The sequence below is a fragment of the Symphalangus syndactylus genome, chromosome 12, assembly GCF_028878055.3.
Source record: "Symphalangus syndactylus isolate Jambi chromosome 12, NHGRI_mSymSyn1-v2.1_pri, whole genome shotgun sequence".
In the NCBI taxonomy this organism is placed as follows: Eukaryota; Metazoa; Chordata; class Mammalia; order Primates; family Hylobatidae; genus Symphalangus; species Symphalangus syndactylus.
The window spans coordinates 79882822-79895671 of record NC_072441.2 but is presented as its reverse complement, the minus strand read 5'-3'; positions in this window follow the sequence as shown (position 1 = coordinate 79895671).

Sequence of the window (12850 nt, the reverse complement as noted above, 5' to 3'; positions counted from 1 at the left end):
TTTCATTCCTTATTAGTGAGGGGCCTCTGATTGCTTTTAAGCAGAGCACAGGCATTCACAAATCTGTGCTTCAAAAAGTTCATGGTGCAAGATGTGTGGAGAATTAATTCAGATAGAAGGATCAGTTATGAAGCATTTGCAGTGACTCCAGTGGGAATTAATGAAGTGCCAACTAGGGCAGCAGTGGTGGGAATACAAAGAGGGGGATGCACAAGAGAGAAGGGACTTGGTGACCACTAGGATCTCGGGTGTGAAGGTAGGGGAGGAAAGAATGACATCAGATTCCTGACGTGGTGATGTGATTCCCCAAAACATGGCATAAAAAGGAAGAGGAGGAAGTTTGCAGGGAAAATTAATTTAATTTGTTTAAATTTGTTTGATTTGAACAAGAAGAAGATTAGTTTAATTTGGGGCCTGTGGGAAAGCCCAGAGGAATTGTACAACAACTGGTTGAACACATGAGTGTGGACCTGGGGAAAGGAGTCTGGGCCAGAACTTAGATTTGGGAGCCATCAGCCCTGGGTGGTGGTAGATGAAAACCCCAAAACATACTGTGCAGTCAGATGAGAGGAGTGCCAAGTCCAGAACTTGGAGAATCTTCTCCCATGGTCACCCCATTTAGGAGACTGAAAGAGGGAGAGGATCCAGTGAAAGAGGAGCCAGGGGGCTGGGGGACCAGAGAGAGTGGGAGTCAATGATGCTGCTTTCAGAAATAGGATCTGGACCATTTACAGAGCACTTTGCATCCAAGAGCTTGTTTCATTCTCACGATAACAAAGTCAATTGAAATGGTCACAAGAAGCTAGGCTCAGATAACCAGCAGGTCTCAGTCACACTGCTAGTTAATACTGGACCTGAAGTTTGAACCCAAATTTTCTGACATCAAGCCAGGACATTCTCCTTCCCCTACCCAGCTTCCCTTTCGTTCAATAAGAAAAAGTTCCTCCTACCCCTTGTGATCTGCAAAGTCATCAGGTTTCTGTTACCTTTTTGTGTAGGAATTACTTAGGTGAGAATCCCACCTCCATACTTTTGTTCATGGAGTTCTTTGGTCCTAGATGTTCTGCCTCTTTATTTCCCTTTGCTGAACTAAATTCTACTCTTCCTTTAAGACCTGGCTGAAGTCCTTCCATAAAGCCTCCCCTGGGGACTCCAGTTCACTCTGACATCCCTCTTTTTTAAATTCCTGAGGCAAATATACCTTCAGGTGACCCCCCTCAGTGAGTCATGCTCTTGTGTAATCCCTTCCTCTTGAGTGTGGGTAGAACCGGTGACTTGCTTCTAGGCAATAGAATATGGCAAAGGTGAGGATGTGTCACTCCCATGATTATATGACATTATATAACACTTCTTAGCAGACTAGAGCAGGAGACTCGTGCCGGCCTTGAGGAAGCAAGCTGCCATGTTATGAAGTGCCTGTGGAGAGGGCCTCACAGTAGGGAACTGCAGGGCCCTCTCTAGGTGCTCAGTGTGGCTCTGGGCTGACACCAAGAAACTGGGGTCCTCGGTCTTACACCCTCAAGAAATTTTCCCAGCAACCATATGAACTTAAAAGAGGATCCTGGGCTCCGCAAAGAAACACAGCCTAACCGACACCTTGAAAGCAGTCTTGTGGTGCCGTGAGCCGAGGACCCAGTTAAGCCCAGCCCAGACTCCTAACACCAATAGAAACTGTGAGTAGTATATACCTGTTGCTTTAAGCTGCTAACTTTGTGGTACTGTGTTACACAGCAATGGGTAATTTAATGTAACTCTTACTGAATTTAGGTCAATACTACTCCGTTTAATTTTTTTTTTTTTTTTTTTTTTTTTAGAAACAGAGTTGCCGGGCATGGTGGCTCATGCCTGTAATCCCAGTACTTTGGGAGGCCGAGGCAGGCACATCACCTGAGGTCAGGAGTTCAAGACCAGCCCGGCCAACATGATGAAACCTTGTCTCTACCAAAAATATAAAAATTAGCCCGGCATGGTGGCATGGTAGCTGTAATCCTAGCTACCACCTATAATCCTAGCTACTCGGGAGGCTGAGGCAGGAGAATTGCTTGAACCTGGGAGGCAGAGGTTGAAGTGAGCCAAGATCGTGCCACTGCACTCCAGCCTGAGACTCTGTACCCCCCAAAAAAATAAAAAGAAATAAACAGAGTCTCACTCTGTCACCCAGGCTGGAGTGCACAGTTTAGACCATAACAATTTAATATCTAGTTTACTTTTCCAATCTGAATATAAGCTTCTTGAAGACAAGGAACTGGTCATACATGACTTGTGCCCTGACAGTGCATGAGAATGAGAAGCACAGAGAAGGAGCTGAACAAGTGTTTCCAGAATATGAGTCCAGAAAGGGACAAAAAGTGGCTAATACGGCCATGGTGGGGATCAAATCAGTGATATGTAGAAAATGCCTAGCAGAATGCTTAGCACATCACTTTTTCTTTTTTTTTTTTTTTTTTTTGAGACAGAGTCTCACTTTGTCGCCCAGGCTAGAGTGTGGTGGGGGCAAGATCTCGGCTCACTGCAACCTCCACCTCCCGGATTCAAGCCAATCTCCTGCCTCAGCCTCCCAAGTAGCTGGGATTACAGGTGTGCACCACCACACCAGCCTAATTTTTGTATTTTTAGTAGAGATGGGGTTTCACTGTGTTGGCCAGTGAACTCCTGATCTCAAGTGATCCACCCATCTCCACCTCCCAAAGTGCTGGGATTACAGGCACGAGCTACTACGCCTGGCTGCTTTTATTTATAATTCTTTTTTTTTTTTTTTTTTTGAGACGGAGTCTCGCTCTGTTGCCCAGGCTGGAGTGCAGTGGCACAATCTTGGCTCACTGCAAGCTCCGCCTCCCAGGTTCACGCCATTCTCCTGCCTCAGCCTCTCCAAGTAGCTGGGACTACAGGCGCCCGCCACCACGCCCGGCTAATTTTTTGTATTTTTTAGTAGAGACGGGGTTTCACCATGGTCTCGATCTCCTGACTTTGTGATTCGCCCGCCTCGGCCTCCCAAAGTGCTGGGATTACAAGCTTGAGCCACCGCGCCCGGCCTTTTATTTATAATTCTAACAAATATCACATCTAGCCCCATTTGCTCATTTTTTCTGATAAAGAAATATCTCCCTCTACCACTACCCTTCAGAAAAAGAAACATACCCAGCACGGTACAGCAATTTGTCAAAGGTCACTCAGCAGATCAGTGGCCAGAACTCAACCCTAAGGAGAAAAATTAAATGGTTTAAAAGAGGCAATGAACTGGACACAGTGGCTCACACCTGTAATCCCAGCACTTTGTGGGGCCAAGACGGGAAGGATCACTTGAGTTCAAGACTAGTCTGGGCAACATAGCAGGACCGCATCTTGCCACAGAATTTTAAAAGTTGGCTGGGTGTGGTGATGCATGCCTGTAGTCCCACCTGCTCAAAAAGCTGAGACGGGAGGATCACTTGAGCCCAGGAGGTCGAGGTTACAGGGAGCTATGATTGCACCACTGTGTTTCAGGCTGGGCTACAGAGGGAGACCTTGCCTCAAAAAAAAAAAAAAAAAAAAAAAAAAAAAAAAACGGCAATGAGACATCCATTATCCGCCATTATCCGTGGGTTCATGGGTTAAAGAGGAAAAAAAGGGGGTCCTTGTTTTAGGCCCTTGCGCTAATTCTGTCTTCTTTCCTCTTCACTACCTTTCTATACTTTTTCCATGAACACCACATGAAAAATTACTTTTTTGGCAATCTGAGTAACTGACTCAAAAAAAGTGAATAATACCTAGAGACTAGAGAGTTTATTAGTCAAGATTCCTTGCAAGTAATTAGTCAAGATTAGTTGCAAGTGACAAAAACTCAATTCAAACTAACTTAAGCAAAGAATACGTGTTGGTTCACATAGCTAAGGAGGACATTGAGTATTCCAGTTAACTGTAGCTACGTAACAAACCACACAGCCAGGTGTAGTGGCTCATGCCTGTAATCCCAGCACTTTGTCGAGGATGTTTCAGGAGGATCTTTTGAGCCTAGGAGTTCAAGACAAGCCTGGGAAACATAGCAAGACCCTGTCTTTACAAAACAATTTTAAAATTAGCCAGGCATAGTGGCACATGCCTGTAGTCTTAGCTACACAGAAGGCTGGGATGGGAGGATCCCTTGAGTCCAGGAGTTGGAGGCTGCAGTGAGCTATGATCCCACCACTGCACTCCAGCCTGGGTGACACAACAAGACTCTGTCTTTATTTTATGTTATTTTATTTTATTTATTTTGAGATGGAGTCTCACTGTGTCGCCCAGGCTGGAGTGCAGTGGCAAGATCTCGGCTCACTGCAAGCTCCGCCTCCTGGGTTCATGCCATTCTCCTGCCTCAGCCTCCCAAGTAGCTGGGACTACAGGCGCCCGCCACCACGCCCAGCAATTTTTTTTTTTTTTTTTTTTTGCATTTTTAGTAGAGATGGGGTTTCACCGTGTTAACCAGGATGATCTTGATCTCCTGAACTCGTGATCCTCCCTCCTCGGCCTCCCAAAGTGCTGGGATTACAGGTGTAAGCCACCACACCCGGCTATATTATTTATTTTATTTTATTTTATTTTTTTGAGATGGAATCTCACTCTGTCACCCAAGCTGGAGTGCAGTGGCATGGTCTCGCCTCACTGCAACCTCTGCCTCTGAGGTTCAAGCTATTCTCCTGCCTCAGTCTCCCAAATAGCTAGGATTACAGGCGTGCACCACCATGCCCAATTAATTTTTGTATTTTTAGTAGAAACAGGGTTTCACCATGTTGGCCAGGCTGGTCTCGAACTCCTAACCTCAAGTGATCTGCCCACCTCAGCCTCCCAAAGTACTGGGATTACAGGCATCAGCCACGTTGCCTGGCCGAGACACTGTCTTTAAATAAATGAATAAGTAAATAAATAAAGTTTCTAGAAGAACTATGATTATCCAAACCTGGATCCCATGCCCAGGTCATGTGCCTAAGAAGAAAGCTTGCTGGGTAGACGCTAAACAATAGCTAATACAATCAGCACAGGTTTAACTTGAGGGAGAATTTATGTCAGCTTAGCTTGTAATTATCATTCTGTTGGCTCTCTATCAGCATTCTATAGCTGTAGTGTTCCCTTTCCCTGGTCACCTTCATATCATGCCCATGTCTTCCACTTTGCCATAACATCACCTCTCTGAGGTTCACTGGGCTTCCCATTGGAAAGAAAAGTTCCCTGGCTTTGGCTGAGCATGGTGGCTCACACCTGTAATCCCAGTACTTTGGGATGCCGAGGCGGGCAGATCACCTGAGGTCAGGAGTTCGAGACCAGCCAGACCAACATGGAGAAATCCCACCTCTACTAAAAATACAAAATTAGCCAGGCGTGGTGGCGCATGCCTGTAATCCCAGCTACTCAGGAGGCTGAGGCAGGAGAATCGCTTGAACCCAGGAGGCAGAGGTTGCGGTAAGCCAAGATTGCACCATTGCACTCCAGCCTGGACAACGAGAGGGAAACTCCATCTCAAAGAAAAAAAAAAAAAAGAAAAGTTCCCTGGCTCTTACAGCCACACTGGCTGGCTTTTTTTTCTGTCCTGCCCTCTCACTACATCGGACTGTCATGCTTCAAAGGCCATTCCCAAATATCATTATCATTTTTCACTATCCTTCCAGCAGCAAATATCTAGGCAATTGTTACTCTATTAACTGTGTTTCTCCCTCTTTTCCAGTGCTTCCCCCACCTTTTTTTCTTAAAATCAAACTCAATTTTCCAAGAGTCTCTTTTCCTAGAAATTACCTCCCAAGACCAACACTACAGAAATAATACAATAGATAGGAGACCTCATAACAAATAGACCCGTGAGGTTTCTGCATTGTTAGCATTATCCAATGGGAAAATGTGTGAGACTTGGGTCCTCTGCTTTGGTTGCTGTTTAGCTTTCATCTTTAATACGTCCTTAGAATGCTTTTGGCTGCAAGCACAGAAAATTCAAAAGTGTAAATAATAAAGAAATTTATGGTGCCACATAAATGTCAGGATTAAAGGTAGAGAGTTCCAGTTCCAGAGTTGGTTAATTTTTTTTTTTTTTTTTTTTTTGAGACAGGGTTTGTTTCTGTCACCCAGGCTGGAGTGGAGTGGTGTGATCTTGGCTCACTGCAGCCTCAACCTCCTCAGCTCAAGTGATCCTCCCACCTCAGCCTCCCCAGTAGCTGGGACCACAGGCACATACCAGCACGCCCCACTAATTTTGTAGTTTTTGTAGAAACGGGGTTTCGCTATGTTGCTGAGGCTGGTCTTGAACTCCTGGACACAAGCAATCCAACCTGCTTTGGCGTCCCAAAGTGCTGGGATTACAGGTGTGAGCCACTGCGCCCACCCCCCAGAGTTGGTTAATTTAGTGACTCATTCACATAGAAGATCCAGATTCCTTTTCATCTCTCCCCTCTGCCATCTTTGGTGTATCATCTGGGCCATTGGCCAATTCCTCTCACGGTGGCAAGATGGCTGCTGAACTCCAGGTATCACCAACACACATGGCCACAACACTGAGAAGCAGAAAATAGGAAATTTCATCCTGAGTCTATTGGAAAAGCAAGAAACCCTTTCCAGTAGCCTTGCATCAGCTTTCTCTCATGTCTCATGAGACAAAAGTATATCACATGATAATCCACTAAACTAATCATTGGCAAAAATGCCATGATTGACTTAAACTAATCAAAACTTACTCCTGGGTCAAAGAGTAGACCCATCCCAGTGTGAGGAGTTTGCCAGTGAATACCAGAACAAAACCGGGGGTCAAAGAAGGATGGGAGTGAGGGGGACGGGGGAGGATGGAGTTAGACAAGCAGCCAATTATATTCAATGCACTTCTCTTTAGTTTGGTCCCTCCAACTATAAACTACAGATGGAGAAATTTCAATAAATAAGATTTTGCAGGACATGCTTATCAAAATTGTTTAATTAAAAAACAGTGAGACATGCTGGGCGCAGTGGCTGACACTTGTAATCCCAGCACTTTGGGAGGCCAAGGCGGGTGGATCACCTGAGGTCAGGATTTCAAGACCAGCCCGGCCAACATGGTGAAACTCCATCTCTACAAAAATACAAAAATTAGCCGGGCATAATGGCGGGTGCCTGTAATCCCAGCTACTCGGGAGGCTGAGGCGGGAGAATCACTTGAACCTGGGAGACGGAGGTTGCAGTGAGCCGAGATCGCGCCACTGCACCCCAGCCTGGGTGACAGAGCAAGACTCAGTCTCAAAAAACAAAAACAAAAACAGGGAGACACATGCTACAACATGGATGAACCTTGAAGACATTATACTAAATGAAAAAGCTAGTCACAAAACGACAAATATTGTATAACTCCTTTTATACAAGTTTCATAGAGTAGCCAGATTTATACAGACAGAAAGTAGAATGGCTATTGCCAGAAGGAAGGAGGAGTGGGCAATGGAGAGTTATTATTTAAGGAGTTCAGAGTTTCAGCTGGGGAGATGAAAAAGTTCTGGAGATAGATGGTGGTGTTGGTTGCACAACAATGCGAATGTACTTAATGCCACAGAACTGTATGCTTAAAAATGGCTAAAATAGGCTGGGCATGGTGGCTCACGCCTGTAATCCCAGCACTTTGGGAGGCTGAGGCAGGCAAATCACAAGGTCAGGAGATCGAGACCATCCTGGCTAACATGGTGAAACCCCGTCTCTACTAAAAATACAAAAAATTAGCTGGGCATGGTGGTGGGCGCCTGTAGTCCCAGCTACTCGGGAGGCTGAGGCAGGAGAATGGCATGAACCTGGGAGGCAGAGCTGGAAGTGAGGCGAGATCGCGCCACTGCACTCCAGCCTGGGCAACAGAGCGAGACTCCATCTCAAAAAAAAGAGGCTAAAATAGTAAATTTTATGTTATGTATATTTTTCCACGATAAAAAATGTTTAGTACAATGGTGAGGCTATTTAAGATATAGAGCTAAGAAAGTGTACTAAACTTGAAAAAATTTTCACTAATAACCCTACTGTTGAGCTTTTGGGCTATTTTAATATGTGAGTGACAGCCAATTCCCAGCCTCAGCAATCACTTCTGTCCTACTCATATGCCATCCTCTCCCCTTTCCTCGGACCCATGGTTGTTTTGACTAAAGTACAAGTCAAAAAATTCCACCCCCAAGGAACGCCCTGCAAGGGAGTCCCCAGCATAGAATGGAATCAACCACGACACCCACTTACCTTTCCCCTTGAAGGTGACCCTCACCCTTCTTCTTTTGTTATGTAGTCATCCTTTTTCAATACAGCTGGCTCTCCCCATATCCACGCCAAGAGCCTTTGGGACCAGGAGGCAGAGAGAGCCCAGAGACAAGCACAAGCACAGAGCACCAGCTGATACTGGCAGCTCTGGAGAAGTCTATTTACTGACAACACATATGTACTCATATGGACTGATCCCTCCGAAGTTTGCAGATGAGGCTAAGCTGTGGGGAGCAGTACAGAGAAGTGGCAGCCGTGTGTCCAACCTCAACACTCATTCATGGAGGGCCAGGTCATTCCACCTGAAGCTACCAAAACCCCACACCATGTCCAATGCCCAGAGCGAGCAAGAGGCCTATCCAACCCCATTACATAACCTTAAAATCAGAGGTCATCTATTCACATTTCAGCTACTCACTCCACCCAGTCTTTTCTGAAAAAATCAGAGACTATAAAGACCTTCACCATTGCAACACCCACCACCCCTTTAACTCATGTCCCAGAGCTTAATCACACTATCAGAAAATTTCTCCTTACATGTCATCTTCTGGGATTAAAATAGATTCTAAACAGCCTCCATCAAATTTTGAATGATGTGTGCCCTCCAGTGCACAAACATTAAACATTAGCATTCAGTTCTCTGCGTTGAGCTCCTGATGCCAGGCAGGTGCCCCAGGGCTGCCTCATGGAGTGATTGTCTTTTGTTCAGTGATCCTGGTCAGCCACGTGGAAAAACACTCTGCTGGTTACAGGAAGGAGAACTCACTTCAGTTCTGCCAGCACTGACCGGGTCCCTACTACCTGCCAGGCACTGGGCCAGGGCTGCAGACATGAAGATGAATAATCAACCCCTTCCCTTAGGAATTCTCAGGCCTGGGGCAGAGGCAGACATGAAAACAAACAAGTACTGTACACTGTGATAAGTTTTGTGCCAGCTGCTGTGGGAGCCCTGATGAGGGATGATTAACTCTGTCTGGGGATTCTCTGGGGAGTCAGAGAAGACTTCACCAAAGAGATGTCATTTGAGTGGGGTTTTGAAGGATGACTAGGAGCTTCTCAGAAGGATAAGGCAGGGAAAAGAATTTCAGGCCGAAGGAAGCACACATGGAAAGGCAGAGAGGTGAAGGAGGACATGGTGTGTCTCAGAAACAACTGGCAAGGTAGCAGAGGTCCAGAAATGAGACTGAACGAGTAAAGCCACAGGCAGCTTAATCCCGACCATGACCCCTCCGTGGCCCAGGGAGAAGGAAGGCAAAAACAAATTGAAGTTCTAGTCCTATTGCTGCTGAGTAAGCAACATTATTTTTCTAGATGAAGATAATATCCTTAAGTCTTTGTTCCATGAGTGTTCTAGATCTTCTACCAGATTATAATCTACTAGTGAGAACTGTCTTCTCAAGGGATCCAGGCCTTCTACATTTGGAAAGGCCATTGGACAGGTCATCTGGAATCTTTTGGGAAGCTGTGGTGATTTGAAATGTCATTATTGCTGATTGGAGCTCTGAAGAACCTGCCATTTGACAGAGGAGGGAATCAGGACTCAGAGAGGTGAAGGGGCCACTTGACCTCATCACGGTAGGATGAGCCAGGCCAGCACCCAGCCCTCCTTCTTGCCACCCTCACTGAGCTTCCTGTCCTACCTTTTTTTTTTTTTTTTTGAGACAGAGTCTCCCTCTGTCACCCAGGCTAGAGTGCAGTGGCGCCATCTCGTCTCACTGCAAACTCCATCTCCCAGGTTCAAGCAATTCTCCTGCCTCAGCCTCCCAAGTAGCTGGGATTCAGGCATGCACCACCACGCCCGGTTAATTCTTGTATTTTTAGTAGAGATGAGGTTTTGCCATTTTGGCCAGGCTGATCTCGAACTCCTGACCTCAAGTGATCCGCCTCAGCCTCCGAAAGTTCTGGGATTATAGGTGTGAGCCACCGTACCTGGCCTGTCCTTCCTTTTATCCCCTTAAGGAGCCCAGGTTGGTGCTCTTTTATTCAGTGGATATGTAATAATTCTGGTTATTTCATCCTCTCCAGAAAAAAAAAAAAAAAAGTGTATGGTTTGGTGGACTTTCTGGAAACTTCCAGAACCAATTCTTCCTGAGTAAGGGCTTATTAAACATGAGCAGGCCAGGCGCGGTGGCTCATGCCTGTAATCCCAGCACTTTGGGAGGCTGAGGTGGGTGGATCATGAGGTCAGGAGTTCGAGACCAGCCTGACCAATGTGGTGAAACTGCGTCTCTATTAAAAATACAAAAATTAGCCAGGCGTGGTGGCACGTGCCTGTAATCCCAACTACCCAGGAGGCTGAGGCAGGAGAATCACTTGAACCCAGGAGGCGGAGGTTGCAGTGAGCCAAGATCGCGCCACTGCACTCCAGTCTGGGCAACACAGTGAGATTCCGTCTCAAAGATAAACAAACAAATGAACAAACATGAGCAAAATGAACTGAAACTTCCCAAGGAACTCTAGGAAAAGCTGGTCTAACACATGAGCCTTATAAATTAGTTTTTTTAATCACCTTTCAGTCTACCAAAATTTTTACCAGTCTTAAAATGCTCCCAGTTGTTTTCTGTTTTTTGGTTTGTTTTTGTTTTTGTTTTTGTCTGTCTGTTTGTTTCGAGACAGGGTTTAACTTTGTCACTCAGGCTGGAGTGCTATGGCACAATCTCAGCCCACTGCAGCCTCAACCTCTTGGACTCAAGCGATCCTCCCACCTCAGCCCCCCAAGTAGCTGGGACTACAGGCATGCACCATCATGCCCAGCTAATTTTTTTGTATTTTTAGTAGAGACAGGGTTTTGCCATGTTGCCCAAGCTGGTCTCGAACTCCTGACCTCAAGTGATCCGCCCACCTCGGCCTCCCAAAGTGCTGGGATTACAGGTGTGAGCCACTGCACCCGGCCTAAAATGCTCCCAGTTCTTCTCAAAACTCTTGCCTCTGATGATGTGAGCTGTAAGGCAGACTAAACTAGGACACGGACACATTTTCAATTTTTCATAAAATATTTGCTTTCCTAGAATCCAGTATCTTTTTAGGCCTCTTTTTTTATCCTTCTGGTGCTAGGCCTAATTTACAAAATTGCTCCCTCATCTCATCCTAACTTGGCTGGCTGCTCTGTGCTAAAGAACTAAGTTTAGGATTTACAACATGAAAACTACAGAGACCCAGGCAGGTCTGAAGAGACAGCCTACTTGTCTTCCTGTGGGGCCCGGCGGCGGCAACCTGCACAGGTGCTCGAAGACTTGCTGCCCTCTAGTGGCTGCATCCTGGGCGCGCAGGAGTACCTCCACTTCACAAATGAAAAAAATCCTCGTTTTCAGGTTCACCGGCTAAACGTGCTCCGAAAGCATTGTCTTCCCCTCCGAAGACCCATGGAATTTTAGAGCTAAAAGGGAACTTAGTCCATACCCTACTTTTCTGGTTTCTCGTTTTGTTTTGTTTTGTTTTTGTTTTGTTTTGAAGAAGCCTGAGGATCAGAGAGATTGGGTCCTTCAGCTAAGAACCTGCAGCAGTTAGAGAAGTAGACAGGAATAGAATCTCCCCGCTACCCCACACCCTTATCAAAAGACAGGGAAGGGAGAGGAAGTCACCACTTGAAATTTAGAAATACACAAGATGCAAAAGAGTTGTGTACCCCAGTGAGCCAAGTGATCCCAGGGGATCCCGGAGGGTCTGGCTAAAGGCTGAGCTCTCCCCATCAGCCACTCCCCTGGCCCGCCCCCTCCCCAAACCGCTTCTGCTTCCCCAGGAAGCTACTTTGTAAGTGCACGCAGGCCTCGGATAGGGACCATCTGTCTGCCGTTTTTTGAACTTTCCCTAGGTCAAGGACACTGCACTCCAGTGTAGATCTAGATTTTTGTCCAAATTTCAACCTAAAGTAATTCACTCCCCCACCCCCGCCATTGGGCCTCGGTTTACTCATCTGTCAAATGAAAGAGTTGGATCGGATGCTTTCCAACGTTTCTTTTAGCAGTGGTAGTTTATGATTGTCTGCCTCTTGGCCTACAAGTGTCGATGAAAAGAGACAAACTATAAAATATTTGAAGAGATTTATTCTGAGTCAAATATGAGGGACCAATGGCCTGTGATATAGCACTCATGAGATCCTGAGAACATGTGCCCAAGGTGGTCAGGCCACAACTTGGTTTTACACATTTTAGGGAGACATAAGGCATCAATTAGTACATGTAAGGATGTACATTGGTTTGGTAAAGAAAGGTGGGACAATTGGAAGGGGGTTGGGGGAGCTTCCAGGTCACAGGTAGATTCAAAGCTTTTCTGATTGGCAATTGGTTGAAAGAGTTAAGTTATTGTCTAAAGACTCGGAATCAGCTGGGCACGGTGGCTCATGCCTATAATCCCAGCACTTTGGGAGGCTGAGGCGAGTGGATCACCTGAGGTAAGAAGTTTGAGACCAGGCTGGCTAACATGGTGAAACCCCATCTCTACTAAAAATGCAAAAATTAGCCAGGCATAGTGACGGGCCCCTGTAATCCCAGCTACTCGGGAGGCTGAGGTGGGAGAATTGCTTGAACCCGGAAGGTGGAGGCTACAGAAAGCTGAGATCGTGCCACTGCACTCCAGCCTGGGTGACAGAGGAAGACCCTGTCTCAAAAAAATAAGATAATAAAATATAAAAAATTATTCCTTTCTATTGGAATCAATAGAC